The sequence below is a fragment of the Pinus tabuliformis genome, chromosome 6, assembly GCF_031772625.1.
Source record: "Pinus tabuliformis cultivar Carrire ecotype Pingquan chromosome 6, CPIR1, whole genome shotgun sequence".
Classification (NCBI taxonomy): domain Eukaryota; kingdom Viridiplantae; phylum Streptophyta; class Pinopsida; order Pinales; family Pinaceae; genus Pinus; species Pinus tabuliformis.
The window spans coordinates 1,269,841,412-1,269,855,738 of NC_142292.1; the positions used below are offsets into that span (position 1 = coordinate 1,269,841,412).

Genomic DNA, 14,327 nt, shown 5'->3' on the forward strand with positions numbered 1-14,327 from the left:
ACGCATAATAAGGTATGACCGCCTCAAAAGGGGGATTCTTGATAATCTTGGAATTCCACTTGCCGAAAGGCCAAAATTACAGAGCAGATAACCCGCTAGGAGACGGTGGCCTTGGGAGGTATAAGGATAGGGGATACAATAGAGAGGGGAGGAAATTTGGCCTGGGGAGTTAGTTAAGTGAAGGAAAGGGAATTATTTGAAATTTTACAGAGACTAGAAGGAATCATAGACAGAGAGGTAGATTGAGCTCGTTCGTTCTTGGGGTTTTGGGCATGGGGGCCAGAAGACTTGTCTTTTGGATCTGGGGACCGTATAGGTAGACCTCAAATAAGCTGGGAGGAAAGAGTGGTTTGGTAATTGTAGCAACAGGAGCAACAATAGGCCAAAGAATCTTCAAACAAAAATTTCAGGTAAGCACTCACTATTGATTTGATAATTTTTGTTTTAAAATGTCACTGTCCAATTCTGAGTATTAATTTGGTTAAAATTAGGGCTCCATATATTATGAACATAAATTTCGTTTAAAATTCCGGTAAACTTCAAGCTTAGGGATTTTGTGAACTTACTGTTAAGTTTCATTAAATTCCGTTATTATCTGAGATGGGGCATTAAATTTGGTATCAGAGTTGGATTCAATCCTTTGGACCTTATAGACCCTACATCTGTGATAAATCGATTTTCTGTCGATAAATTATTTTTGTAAATATAATTACTTAGCATAAAATTCACCATTGCTACTAAGAGCCGTGATATGGAATCGATTATCACTAACTTGAAGATTCCTGTGGCATATCATTGTGGTATCAATTATGTTTGCACCATACTCCTTCGTGTGATTTTAATCGAGAGGGTGACAGAGATCCGAAGTTAGTGGTGATATGTATGCTATTTTGAAGACTTGTTCCCTTAGATTGGATTCCCTTCTTGGAGTGTCACTGTAACTGAATGCCCTTGACTGACTCTGATACCATGTTGAAGAATCTAGGGCAATACATGTGTTAGTGATTCTTCATTGTCTATTGATAACTGCTTGTGATGTCTTCTTAAATTAACTTCTTTATATTAGTGTGTTCTTCAATCATCAAACAGTTATCAAAACTAGAAGATCAACAAAAATGCAAGTACACAAGATGTTGGCTCCAAGCTTGGGTAAAACCTCTCCTCTTGAGAGGAAAACCCTTCAATCTCTTCTTATAGATGTTTAGCTGAAGAATACCAAGACCCTTGACAAAATTACCTAACTCAACATTACCTCCAAGATGCTTGTCACTATCCGCTGCACTCTTCGGCCTTCAAACCACAGTCTTTGATCTTCACACTGTCTTTATGTCACTATACTACTTCAGATTTTGGTCCCCTTATACGTTCGATGTCTTGTACAATCCTCGGCTTCTCTTCCTCAACTACCACAATTCTTCGCTTCACCATGAATATATTACTTTGCTTTCATGGCACTGTCTTGTGATAGTCCTTCTCTTCTTTGCTATGATGATGATGACAGGACAAACTTCAACGAAGAGCGTATATATATATATATATATATATATATATATATATATACTTCACCGAAAGCTTCTTGAGATATACGTTACCTTCTTCGTTCATTGTATTGCATTCTAGCTTCTTCGTTGTATACTCAGAGATGATCTAAAGACTTGTTGCTTGTAATGTGAAGTCACTTCTTATATATAGAGACCAACATTGGTATGCTACGCCGACATGAGAACCTTTGAGCTCAGTCGACATTTCATATAAGGGGATCATTGTCTTATTTTAGCCGACTTGCAAGGGGAATAGTGACATTAGTTTTGAAGGGTAGATCTTTGACATTATGACTTCTATAATACTTATGTTAAGATAATAAATCCTAAAGACATCAAGAAGAAGTCTTCGACCTATGGTAAACACATCTTGCTCATGAAACCCATGATGTAAGGTATAATAATTCATTTGTTTCATCTATTACATAATATTATAATTACAAGTCACAATGAAAACCGAACCTAGTTACATTTCCTTCAACACTCCCTCTTAACTAGGGAGGTATTCATTAAATGGTACATGGCTATTCTCAACACTAAAGAGATCTCATAAGAAGAGTCAGACTAGTAATCCATCTGTATAGCATCATTATAACCAACATTGTCACGTAGCAAGGCCTTGACTAACAACTCTATCTCTTAATAGATCAGAGCACAATGTTGGAGAGACCAATGATTATAGACACCTTCATCATTGTCTCTCAAGGTACATACCCACCCGATGTTCATTGAGTATGAACTTCTAGGTCTATTCTTATCTTGGGTTCCCAACCCTCAAAGAATATCGGTCCTCTTGCCTACTCTTATCTTGGATGCCCTACACATCCTCAAAGAGCATCGGATGCCAGATGATTACCCAATCCTCCATTCTTTCTTCCCAAGTGAAGACAAGAATGTTGTGTCTATCTCTCCCTCTCAACTAGGGAAGATATGCCCATTCCTGTAAAGGAATGCACCCAAGTTCCTTCTGACCTTCCCTCTCAATTAGGGACTTGTCAGAGCTCCCTCTTAACTAGGGACTCTCCTTTGCATCAACAGCTTCTTCTTTGTGGGTCCTTCAGCTTCTTGATCAATTTCTTTCCTTGATGTCATGAAATTCAGTCGAGCTTCTTCCTTGTAAGGCATTAGCCATCCATCACTTTCCTTCTTGGTTCGTCATGTCATTCCTTTCTTCATGGAAAGTGGCCTTCTTGATACATATCTGGAACCTTCATCATATGGCTACTTCTTCCTCATCATGTTTCTTTCAGGAATTTCCATCCATCACATGAATGCTAGTTGTACTTGTACTTACAACTCTTGTGCTAGTAGCCTTGCATGAACTCATCCATATATTATTCAAGAAATCAAAACATAACATTAAATCAAATTGTACCTTTCGAGATGGCTCTTCATCATGACATCTTCCTGTAGGTATCAGCATCCTGCATACATGTTGACACATCTCCAAAGATACCCATTGTCAAGGGTCTCCATCTTTTTCAGACTTTCATCAGAGTCTTCATGTCTTTCCGGGTGATTTCCTACTCAAATCTTCTTGGTCTTTTGGATGTTGATTGCCTTCATCATGGTTTCATATTTCACGTTCTCTTCCTTCCTTGCACATTCCATTCCCAAGAACTTTCAATCAGAGTTTCTTAATTGTAGTCAACCACCTCATACTTCATATGACATATTATGTTGATTTCATCTAGTGTGACTTATGCCTTCCTGCATCCTTTGAGAGGAGGAGATCTTTTTTCTTTTGATCATGCCTCTCAATGTAGAAGTAATAATCCATGTTACCAACAACCATACGACATGACATTATAATATTAAACACAAGCATACATACCTTATTTTTCCCTTAGGTCATCTAGGCTTCTTCCAGCAACTTCCTTGATTGAAAAGCCTTGATCTGCTTTATTTCTCATATCATCATACCATCATCCCATGAATTCCATAAGTTGGAGTTCTTGATGAAACACTTCCTTCCTCTCTAGATTAGTGTTGAAGAATCTAGGGCAAAGTAGTGTAGTGTGATTCTTCGTTACTTGATAACAATTTGTGGAGTATTTGTGCTTTTCCTTATTAGCTTATTCTTCTTCTTATTCTTATTAGTGCATATGTGTGTACTTCATCAAACTACTACCAAAACATAAAAACAAGAACACAGGATGTTGGCTCTCTGCCAGGGCCAAAACCTCTCTTCTCTTGAGAGGAAAACCCTTTAGTGAGTTTCTCTTATTGAAGCTTCTATTGATCAATGCCAAACCCTTGATCCCTGACAAGAATATCCTCCAAGCACAAGTCAAGTCCTCTCCTCCTTTTTGCACTTTGTTCCCTGGCACATAGGCTTCCTCCTTCCGGCACTTCGTCCTCCTCTTTTGATTCTTGTCTAGAGATAGACCTTCCTTGACTAAGCCTTCTAGATGAGGTGTTCCTCTTCTATCCCTTGCTCAAGTAGACCTCTTCTTTGACCAACCGAGATCCTTCTTGAGATATGAGTGTATGACTGTACTGTTGTTTTGTTGCCCTAGTTTCTCACACGTGTGGGAGGATTACTAGGTGTTATATGCCCTTCTCTCCTTCACTTGAGTTTCTTTCTTCTACGCTGGAGTAGGAGGCCTTGTACGCCTAGATTTAGCCCCAAAAAAGATAGATGAGGGTCTATGGATCGCTATTGTCCTAGCTGCAAGGACAACCTTGTGTTTTCCTCGCACGTGTGACTACAGCAGCCCTAGAACAGACCTCTTGACTTTGGTGGTATACCCTTCCTCTTCACTGCCCTTGGAGACCCTTTTCCTTCCTTCTTTCTTGCCTTTCACCTTCACAGATTTCAAAGCTCATTACGTACGTTATAGAGGAGTGGACAACCTCTATATATAGAGGTATGTCCCTCCATTTAGGCTGACTAGTCACCTTGTTTGTAAGCCAACTTTGAGGACTGCTTGTAGGCCGACTTGAGGACTGCTAGGAGGCTGATTTGTAGAGAAGACTTCACATAGTTTCCATGGTGGTGTAGCATGCTTGAAGGAGCTTCTTGATGGTGCCATTGCATAGGAGTAGACTTGACTTTGCTTGGAGGTTTTCCCTTTGAATTTAATATATATTTATACATGGTGTAACATGACCTTAAGGTCTTCCACATAATTCTTTTGACTATTTGACTCACCTATATCACCTTAAATAGTGCTAGACCAATTTCAATGAGAAAGAAAATCATTAACATATATTATAAAAATAATATTTCTTTTCTTGAATAAATACAAATATCTAAAGTACATTTATGAGGACTGAACATTGTTACATTTCCTTCAACATAGTGAACCCTCCAATGAAGATTCCATCAGAGAATATTGAGGATCTTGCATATTATCATCTGAAGATGTTTCCTTTTTGACTTGATGTATGATGAGCTTTATCCTGGATGACTTCTTCCTTTCCTTCAATGTCCATTGAGGTTCTCAAGAGCTATATCCTTTCATGTTTGACTGCCATGGATTTTGTCCTTCATGATTCGTATGGTGATGTCACGAGCTCTTGTTTCTAATGCTTTCATAATGCCATGATGCATCTTCTTATCATGGTCATATCAAAAATTGAGGAGCTTATGATAAGATCCTTTTGTGAGGGATACCATCTCAATCATAGTAGAGACCTGTTACTGTCCCTTTTCTTAACTTCCTCCATCTTTCCGGTGATATGAGCTTCTTTCCATAGCATTGAATCTTAGCTATACTATTCTGTCTTGTTTGAGGACAAAACTTACCTTTCCTTTCTGCGAATGTTTGGATGCTTTAACCTTCAACACTTTTCCCACAACTTGTCCCTTTTCTATCTTGCATAGATACCACAAGTTGTTAAATGAGGTAACTTTCTTGTCCTATTGACATGTGCTACTTTGCTTGTCAATTGAAACAGAGGTGTTTATCCTTTTTATCAATTCTTCCAGATCTCACAGTGGAGATCCTATGAAGATATTCTTTTAACTGTATGTAGATCAGGTCTAAGTGATATGACTTTCGTTACTGCATTTTCAGAGAATATATCTTGTAGCATTTCATATATCTCTTTGATGTTTCCTCTCCTGCTACAAAGGGATGAGAGGACCTTTGATAGATTTCACAAGAATCCTATGAGTCCATTGATCCTTTTCCATGCATTCAAACAATGCTTGACCTTCAAAGAATTTTCCATAGATATCAATGACTTCTCTTTCATATCTATCCTCCTTTCTTATGCAAGGAATTTCGATAACTCAACCAATTTATAGATCTCCTTGCAACACGAAGCCATTTAACCAAAATTGATTATAAAATGAAAAATACTTACTTGGAAAGTGAAGATGAAATCTTCACCTTGATGCTTCCTGAATGATCTTCTTATACTACCATGGCATATCATCACTTGAACCTTTTTGTCTTCAAGATACTTTGACTCCTTTCATATCTGGTTCTTGTGATTATTGATATACTTAATATGGTGCCGTAGTGATATCACACAAGTGATCTCTAGAAGTTAGCAGCATCGTGTAGACACTAATCCTCACTTTATAGCATAGAGACTTGGCACTGCTTGCCCAGAATAGAGGTGTTGTTTTAGTAGATTGGCATTGAGATACTTCTCTCGAGGAGGCCCGAGGATATTTTTCCTAGTTGCAGCATTTCTCCAAATTGTGACTGAGGCAATCCAAGACTGAGATCAAGCATGAGTTATCACACGGAGAAAGACTGTGGTTACCATCGAAACTTTAGCATGAAGTATTTCAAAACTGCTACATAACCGGATTCGTCCTATAGGCCCCACGAATCCCGAATCCATCGTGTCCAACACGATTCTCTCGAGATTCATGTCCAAAAACCATGACACGTCGTGTCTTATTTTGACACGTTGAATTCGACTGTGTGTCACGATTTTGGCAGCGTGTCCTGTTTTCCAAGACTCGTTAGGCGGCAAAAGTGACCTGCACGGGTATGAAAAGGTCACACTTCGTCATTACAAGCCACGCATATTTTCATTTGGCAAGTGTTTTGGCAGCTTAATGATCAAGTCTAGGCCCTAGTATTGATATGCTATTCATGGTAATGTTAAATTCTTAAAGTAAAAGTGACATTCTCCTTAATCTTCATTTTCATCCATCCCCTTAAATTTTTAACATTACCATGAAATGACTCAGGATGTTTGAGAGTGGTTCCGGCCTCATTGGATTTCGTATGGAGAAAGTAGAATTTTAGATTCCATTCACAATCCAGCAGACTTATTAGTTTTTCAGGATTTTAGGATTGGGTGTATTAGGGTATGGAACTCGTATTTAAGCAAGAGCACCAGTAAGAGTGGTTGTAAAGCAAAGAAGTTGAGTTGTACAAGGGGACTGAAGACCCCTTCAAATTGGATCAGAGAAACTCTTCAGACCTTAGGGAGCATTTGTTTCCTTCCTGCCTTGCTGGTAAAACCCTTGGAGAGTATTCCATTTCTTTCCAGTTCATCTGGTAAAGTTGTATGTAACCATGTGTAACAAAGCATTTGTAGATAGAAATATTTTGTGTACTATCATTGATGTGATGATGATTCATATGTTTGTTTAATGCTAAGTTGCACAATAGAGGGAAACAGGTATGAGTTTCTGAAACAGGTACATGTACGAAATGTGACCCCCCCCCCCCCCCCCCCCCCCAAATTTTGAAAATGAGGAAACACAATATCTATCTATATATATATATATATATATATTAGGACATTTAAGAAATATGTGCAATCATAAAGCATAAATGGTACATTATAATTTATTACATTATGATTAAATTGTCCACTGTCAATGTGTTATGAATAAAATATATAAAAATAATATAACTATAAATAATGATGATAATTATAATAATGATTAGTTTATTAGTAGTTAGTACTGAAGAGGCATGTCTAAATGGGACATGACCTTCCATGAAAAGGTACCTGCCTGGGGGTATATAAGCAAGCCCCTCACTCTCATTTGTATCATTCTTATACATACATTTTAATATATATTATTGTATCTCAGTGGAGATCTACATATTCCAAGTCTTCTGGAGTATTTAACTTGAAGAACAAACTTTGTTTGTTCCATTTGGTATCAGAGCAGTTTGATCCTTTGGTCGCTTCATTGTTGTACAAAGCTCGTTATCCAATCCAGGTCTTTGGTCATCGAATTCATCAACTTTGTTGTCCTTGAAGTGTTTCGCTACAAGCTTTTGGAGGGTCTCCAATTTGCCAGTGGGCCTTTAGCCATTAAAAAAAAATTATATATATAAAATAAATTAAAAAAAAAAATATTTCAAAAAAAAAAATTTACAAAAGAAAAAGAAAAAAAGGGGGGAGAATTACTAATAAATAAATAAAATTATTACCTAGTCATAGCCATTTTCTCTCCCCACGCCTCCGTCACCCAACAAATCGCAAGTCCCTGCATTGACCCATTGAAACCACTGTCGGGACTGCAACCTGTTGCCCGGGCAACTAGCCACATCATCGCTTTCGTCAATCCACCAACGACCTAGACCAACAACACTCTTTTTTTCACCACCGATGCTCGAGTCTGCACGAACAAAGTTGTTGCCACAATCCGACAACAAGCCACTACTGCTTTCCACAGCAGAGTCTCTCACCGCTTTCACTGTGCTTGACTAGGTCATGGCTTCAAACAAACCCGAGCCACTGTAGCTCTGCAACACAACAGGAAAAAAAAACCTTTGCAAAAAAAAATTGTCGTCATCTTTCACCTTGCCACCGAAAAACCTCATCGCATCACCAAGTTTCCTTGCCGCACCTTCCTTCCCTGTCCAAATTCATCGACATTGTCGTTGTTTTCTTTTTTTTCCATCGCATGCTGCCACCACCTCTGACAGCCGCAATCCTCTGTCATCAGTCTACCCTTCTACCTTACTGCCTCACAAGTCTTACTACCATAACTCATCGTTCTTCCATAGCAAAGTTGATCATACCCAAAATTTCGGACACTGCCTTCAAGTCGATAGTCTAACATGAGAGAAGAGGGCGGACTATTATATGTTGTTTGGATTTTGCACGAGAACAAGATAGGTTTCTCCAGTTTTTTCAAAAACCATAGCCATCCTCGTCGACACTGTTGTACAAGCATCCGGATTCCACAACAACTAACATCTGTTGTTAATTGAAAATTGCATCTTCCGTTGATCACCATGCCATACACTTATTGCAAAACAAAACCTGAATCAGTGAAAGGTTGTGTCTCTACCATACCGTGTGTGCCTAACTTGGAGAAATTAGAAGTCGTATGGTAAGTTTAAGAATATATATATATATATATATATAATAAAATTATAATATTTAATATATATAATAATAATTGAATTGAAAGATACACATAAAAGAAAAAAAAAGGGAATACAATATCGTATTCGGAAAGTCAAAAGATATTGAGTCAAATACAAGCTATAAAGATTTTATCTACATATTCATATTGAAGGAATTAAAGGAGTTTAATATATATATATATATATATATATATATATATATATATATATATCAAAAGGGACCTCATAAAGTATATTGGGTATATTGAAAATATATAAAAAAAAAAGGGGAGTATTATTAAAAAAATAATAATAATGAAAAAAAAAGAGTAAGTTTTATTAAGTGGATTAAAAACAAAAAAAAAAAACAAAAATATATATATATATATATATATATATATAGAGAGAGAGAGAGAGAGAGAGAGAGAGAGAGAGAGAGAGAGAATCATATCTTCTATTCAAAAAGGGATATTAAAAAAAAAGTTCAAGTGTTGAATTACGAAAGGGATTATTCGAAGTTATCCAATAGTTGAAGGGTATTAATATTAAAGGAAGGGTGAATTTGAAGAAGGTTCATGTCTACAAGCAAAATGACATCTAATTCAGAACCAAAGGAAGGAAGATTTCCATAAACTAAATATAACTATGCCTCAGTGCTATTTAGAATTCAAGGGTCTACTATGGGAAAAGATGTTACTATTGCTATCTCGCCAACCGAAAATAAAAATTATATAAAACCTAAAATCGCAAACCAATTAGTGATTCCCGAGTCAAATATAATTGAAAAATTTGACTGTTTTAACAACAAAATATATGACATAACCAATTTACAATTAAACGTTGGAGATTATACATTCATATCACAATTCTTAGTTCAAACCCTATGGAGTGATCAAGGTGACATTATTTTAGGTTCACCCTAGATGGAAACCCTTGGTTCCTTCATCCTGAATACGAAAAAGAAGTTTTTGACATTTTCTTACAAAAAGAAAAAAATAACACTACAAGATGTCACCGTGAAGCCAAATTCAGTAACACCAAAAGACATCCAAGATATTTCAAAAGTAATTTTTCAAGAAGGTAAAAAAGTATTACAAAATATGCAAAATGAAATTGACAAAATCACTGTTGATAGAAATGAAGAAGTCTTGCGACTTAAGGATCATAGCGAAAAATTACTAACACAAATTAAAAAGCTTAAGAAGGACAAGAAGTCGTTAAAATACAAGTTAGAACACTGTACTCAAGAGGAAGTATCGATTTTTCCAATTGTAACATCCCCAGTTGAAGATAAAGAAACAAACACCGAACTAGTCAATAGCAGAACTCAAGAAAAGGATCAATCAATTGAAGGAAAAACACACTCACATGTTACAATCCAGATGATGAAACTTCCAAACGAAGATTGTGTACCTAACTCAATAATCGTAGTACCAGAAGGAAATCAAAAAAATTCCACACAGATAATAAGAGAAAGTCAAACCAAAAAAGTTCCCTATCGACATTCCAATCATGAGAGTAGACAACTCAACCAAGCTATGTATCGAGACTATTCAGAACAAAAACAACAAACTGATGTTCCAAAGAATATTGATGTAACCTCAATCCAGTCCTATGATGACAATTCGTTACAAAATTCCAGTGATCAAAATATTCCACAAAAGATTAATCTAGGATGGTCTAATCCCTTCTCAGTGCACAGTTTTGTTTATCACTTAGAAGATCATATCAACTTGTATCAATGAAGATGGCAGTGCCGAGACGAGAAGATATTTGAAACCAAAAAAGAGATCACACCTTTTGCATTAACAAGCTTTGAGGACAAATCTTTTTTGAAGAGGAAGGCAATGTTATGAATAAAATATATAAAAATAATATAAATATAAATAATGATGATAATTATAATAATGATTAGTTTATTAGTAGTTAGTGTTGAAGAGGCATGTCTAAATGGGACATGGCCTTCCATGAAAAGGTACCTGCTTGGAGGTATATAAGTAGGCCCCTCACTCACATTTGTATCATTCTTATTCATACATTTTAATATATATTCTTGTATCTCAATGGAGATCTACATATTCCAAGTCTTCTGGAGTATTTGATTTGGAACGAACTTTGTTCGTTCCTCAATGCATAAACTATAAGTTTCTAAATTTACATCACATTTACTCATGAATGATCACATAATGAAAATAGCAATATCCAAGTTCAGTGACGAGAAATTTCTAATTTCTTGTCTCGTGCTTGATTGCGAGTCTCCTCCTGCATAGTCGAACAACCTTAGTGTTCTTGATTAAACACAAGTTCCATACCCTAGTACCCTAGGTGATTTTGATTATTGGGAGGCTCCCTTGCATAGAGGGCTTGGTTCTCTTGATTAAATACAAGTTACATACCCTAGTACATGACAAAATCCAATGGAAACATTGCAATTCCCCAATCTTAAAATCCTGAAAAAAATGATAAGTCTACTGGATTTTGAGTGAGATCTAAAATTCTACTTTCTCCATATGAAATCAATGAGGGTGAAACCACTCTCAAACATCCTGAGTCATTTCATGGTAATGTTAAACATTTAAATAAAAAGATGAAAACGAAAGATAAAGGAGAATGTCACTTTTACTTTAAGAATTATCAATTTAACATTACCATGAACTACATATCAACACTAGGGCCATAGGCTTGAACATTAGGCTGTCCCACTCAAACTTTTCTTTCCAATCTTCAATAGCTCCCGCTATCACTCCTGAATTGGCAGGGAGCGAAAATAAAAAATAAAAACGAAAAATCAAACAAAAAACAGAAAAATAAGTCACTTTATCACTGAAACGTGGTTGTACGGCCTGGAAACGTGTTTTAGACCGTACTGGGCCACGTTTCCCCCACGTGAAACGTGGCAGTATGACCTGAAACGCGTTTCCAAGCTGTACCAAACGCATTTCCGCGTTTCCGTATCGTTTCTGCCCATAAATGGGCTCAAGCCCAGCGTTTCCTACAACATAGGTTTAATGCTTTGAATATTTAAAAATAATCTAACCAATTGGGTAAAAAGAGTGAAACACTAATTCACCCCTCTCTTAGTGTTTCCAACAACACCCACTTTTGGTATCAAAAAATGATGCCAGTTAAACTGCTAAATGGAGGCCGAGTCAACAGTCAACATAGGGGGCCCGAGTTGCCCATTCAGCAGGTCAATATCTTGCCTGATAGCTCACGGGTTTGGTTGGAAGTTGAGTTGATTTAACTGGAGATTTGTTGGAGGATTGTGCTGTGGTTCAAGTAGGAGTTAAGAGGGAGATTTAACTCTCTCATCCTTCCACCTCACACACAATCTACTCAACATTACAGGAGTCCCCACGCAGGCCAGCCTAGCAGTCTCCACGCAGGGATATTTGGCAGCCTGTGTTCACTTGGAGTTGGTGGACTTTAAAGCGCGTTAGCAGCAGATTACATGGGGACTTGTCTACCCCTCACTGTTGAAAATTTGAATAGCAACGGTCAGTATTTTTCATTTGAAACCATGAAGGAAATTTATTTTTGTCAACCCTACAAGTCGGCCTAACAAATTCTTCAAGTCTGCCCCACTTAGCGCTAATTAGCCCATGTCACTCGCATATATATCAGGCATCGTTGGCATTCATTTGATCATCCATCCAACAAAAAGTTCGATCTGCAATTGGAAGCAAGATACCACTTGTACGAAGATCAGAAGGAAGATTAGTTTGAGCTATGTTGACTTTTCTCTTGGAGCTGTATTGACCGAGTTTGTTTTGGGTATATTGGCATTTGTTCAACCCCTGTTTTGATCATTTGAGAAGGCTGAAGATTTCAGGAGGGCATTATCTTTTGTTGATTAAGAATTGGCTCATCTATTTGGCACGTTGACCTGCATTGACTGCATCTCTGGACAGGTGATTTGACCGAAGGTTTGGACTGTTTCTTGTTGTCAGTTGACTGTTCTGTGGCTACTTTAAAGCCGAATTTCAGCCTTCTATCTCAATCACCTCAGGGCCGGAATTCGGCCTCCTGCAGACTCTTACAGTCAACCAGAAGTTGACTTTTCTCTCTCCTATTGACTGATTTTGACTGAGACTCTATTGAGGTCAGATTTCGATTTATTGGAATATTCTTGATATACTTTTGATGGACAGAATCTCTCTCATAAGGAACGAATTTTGGTTGGGTTTTCCCCTTGTGGGTTTTTCCCTGGCTGTGAGCTTAATTCTTGGTGTCTCTTGTCTATTGTTCATTGTTTACTGTGACCTCTATTTACTGCTCTAATTGAATAATTGAATCGTTGAAGTTTTTCATGTATAGCTATGTATAGCTACTTGATGATTGAAGTGTAAAGAAATTGTATCATTAGAAGTAGTTATCAATTGTGAAAAACTATTCTAGACCTAACTTCACTAGAAAATCAACGCTCACTCCAGTCCATTCACACATGCCTTCCATCTTCCTATACGCAGATCCTCCAAGAGAATATGCAGTGCCAGCAAGGGAAATGCTACAGCACTCTGGGGACAGATTGCACCAGTATTAATGCCACTTGTGAACTCGGCCCTGCCTTGGGATTAGCTCCTATTTGCCACTTGTTTGATGATCTTTGCATTGGTACTCTCACAAGAAATTGCATAAATAAGCCCCTTTGGCTCTCATTCTTCCATGGTTGGAAGCTTGGAGCTTGGGTATACTATGCAAAAATTTGTATTCATTCATTGATAATAAAGCAAGATATTGGAGGTCTATTGGTAATGTGTTATGCTGTTTGTCCTCGCCACTTGAGGTAACATTGCGTGTTTAATCCAGAGATTGTTTTTTTTCCTTGCTTACAATTATTTTGTGTCTTAGCCTAGAGGGGCATTGTTGTCTAAGGGAGAAAGTCTACAAGTATTTGTAGATTTTCTTAGGTTTTCTTATATACCCTTATTAGCTGGTCATATCTTGAGCCTTCCCACTTTCACTTTGTTCATCTCTGATCATATTACTAGGCATCATAACCTAAATATCTGGCCTCTTTCCCCACATTCATTTTTGTTCACAATTTGGTTCTATTAGACAATGGGGTATCAAGTTACAAAGGCAAGTAATTTTGATTTTCTTACACATAGTGGTTAACAAACATGAAAATTTTATAGGCCTTGGAATGGGGCTATTGAATTTATGAGATCAGATGGGGCATCTTGTTTGTGAATAGGTAAGGTCCTTTTAAATAAAAAATTAAAAATTTTACACCTGAAATTAAAAAGCAGCAGGCAACATGTCAACTCAGCTTGGTTTGGCATATTGAATCCCACATGAGGATAGTTCAAAACTGCAAGTGGGGATGAGTAAGGGAAACTTTTGTACTTTACAAAAGGTATGCAAAGTTGAGGTTATTTATCATATTCAATCAATAGGAGAATGAAAAGGAAGAGAGAATCAATGTATGGGGATGTTGCCTCTCAAAATTATTTCAATCTAATTTAATCATTCAAGAAAGCAATCAGAGATAGAGCTT

At 37.1% G+C, this 14,327-nt stretch overlaps 1 protein-coding gene across 2 annotated transcripts in view; it reads right to left on the reverse strand.

The window, feature by feature from the left end:
- SCD1 (stomatal cytokinesis defective / SCD1 protein (SCD1)) overlaps positions 1 to 14,327 on the reverse strand; it is a 470,752-nt gene that overhangs the window by 53,691 nt on the left and 402,734 nt on the right. The window lies entirely within an intron of this gene.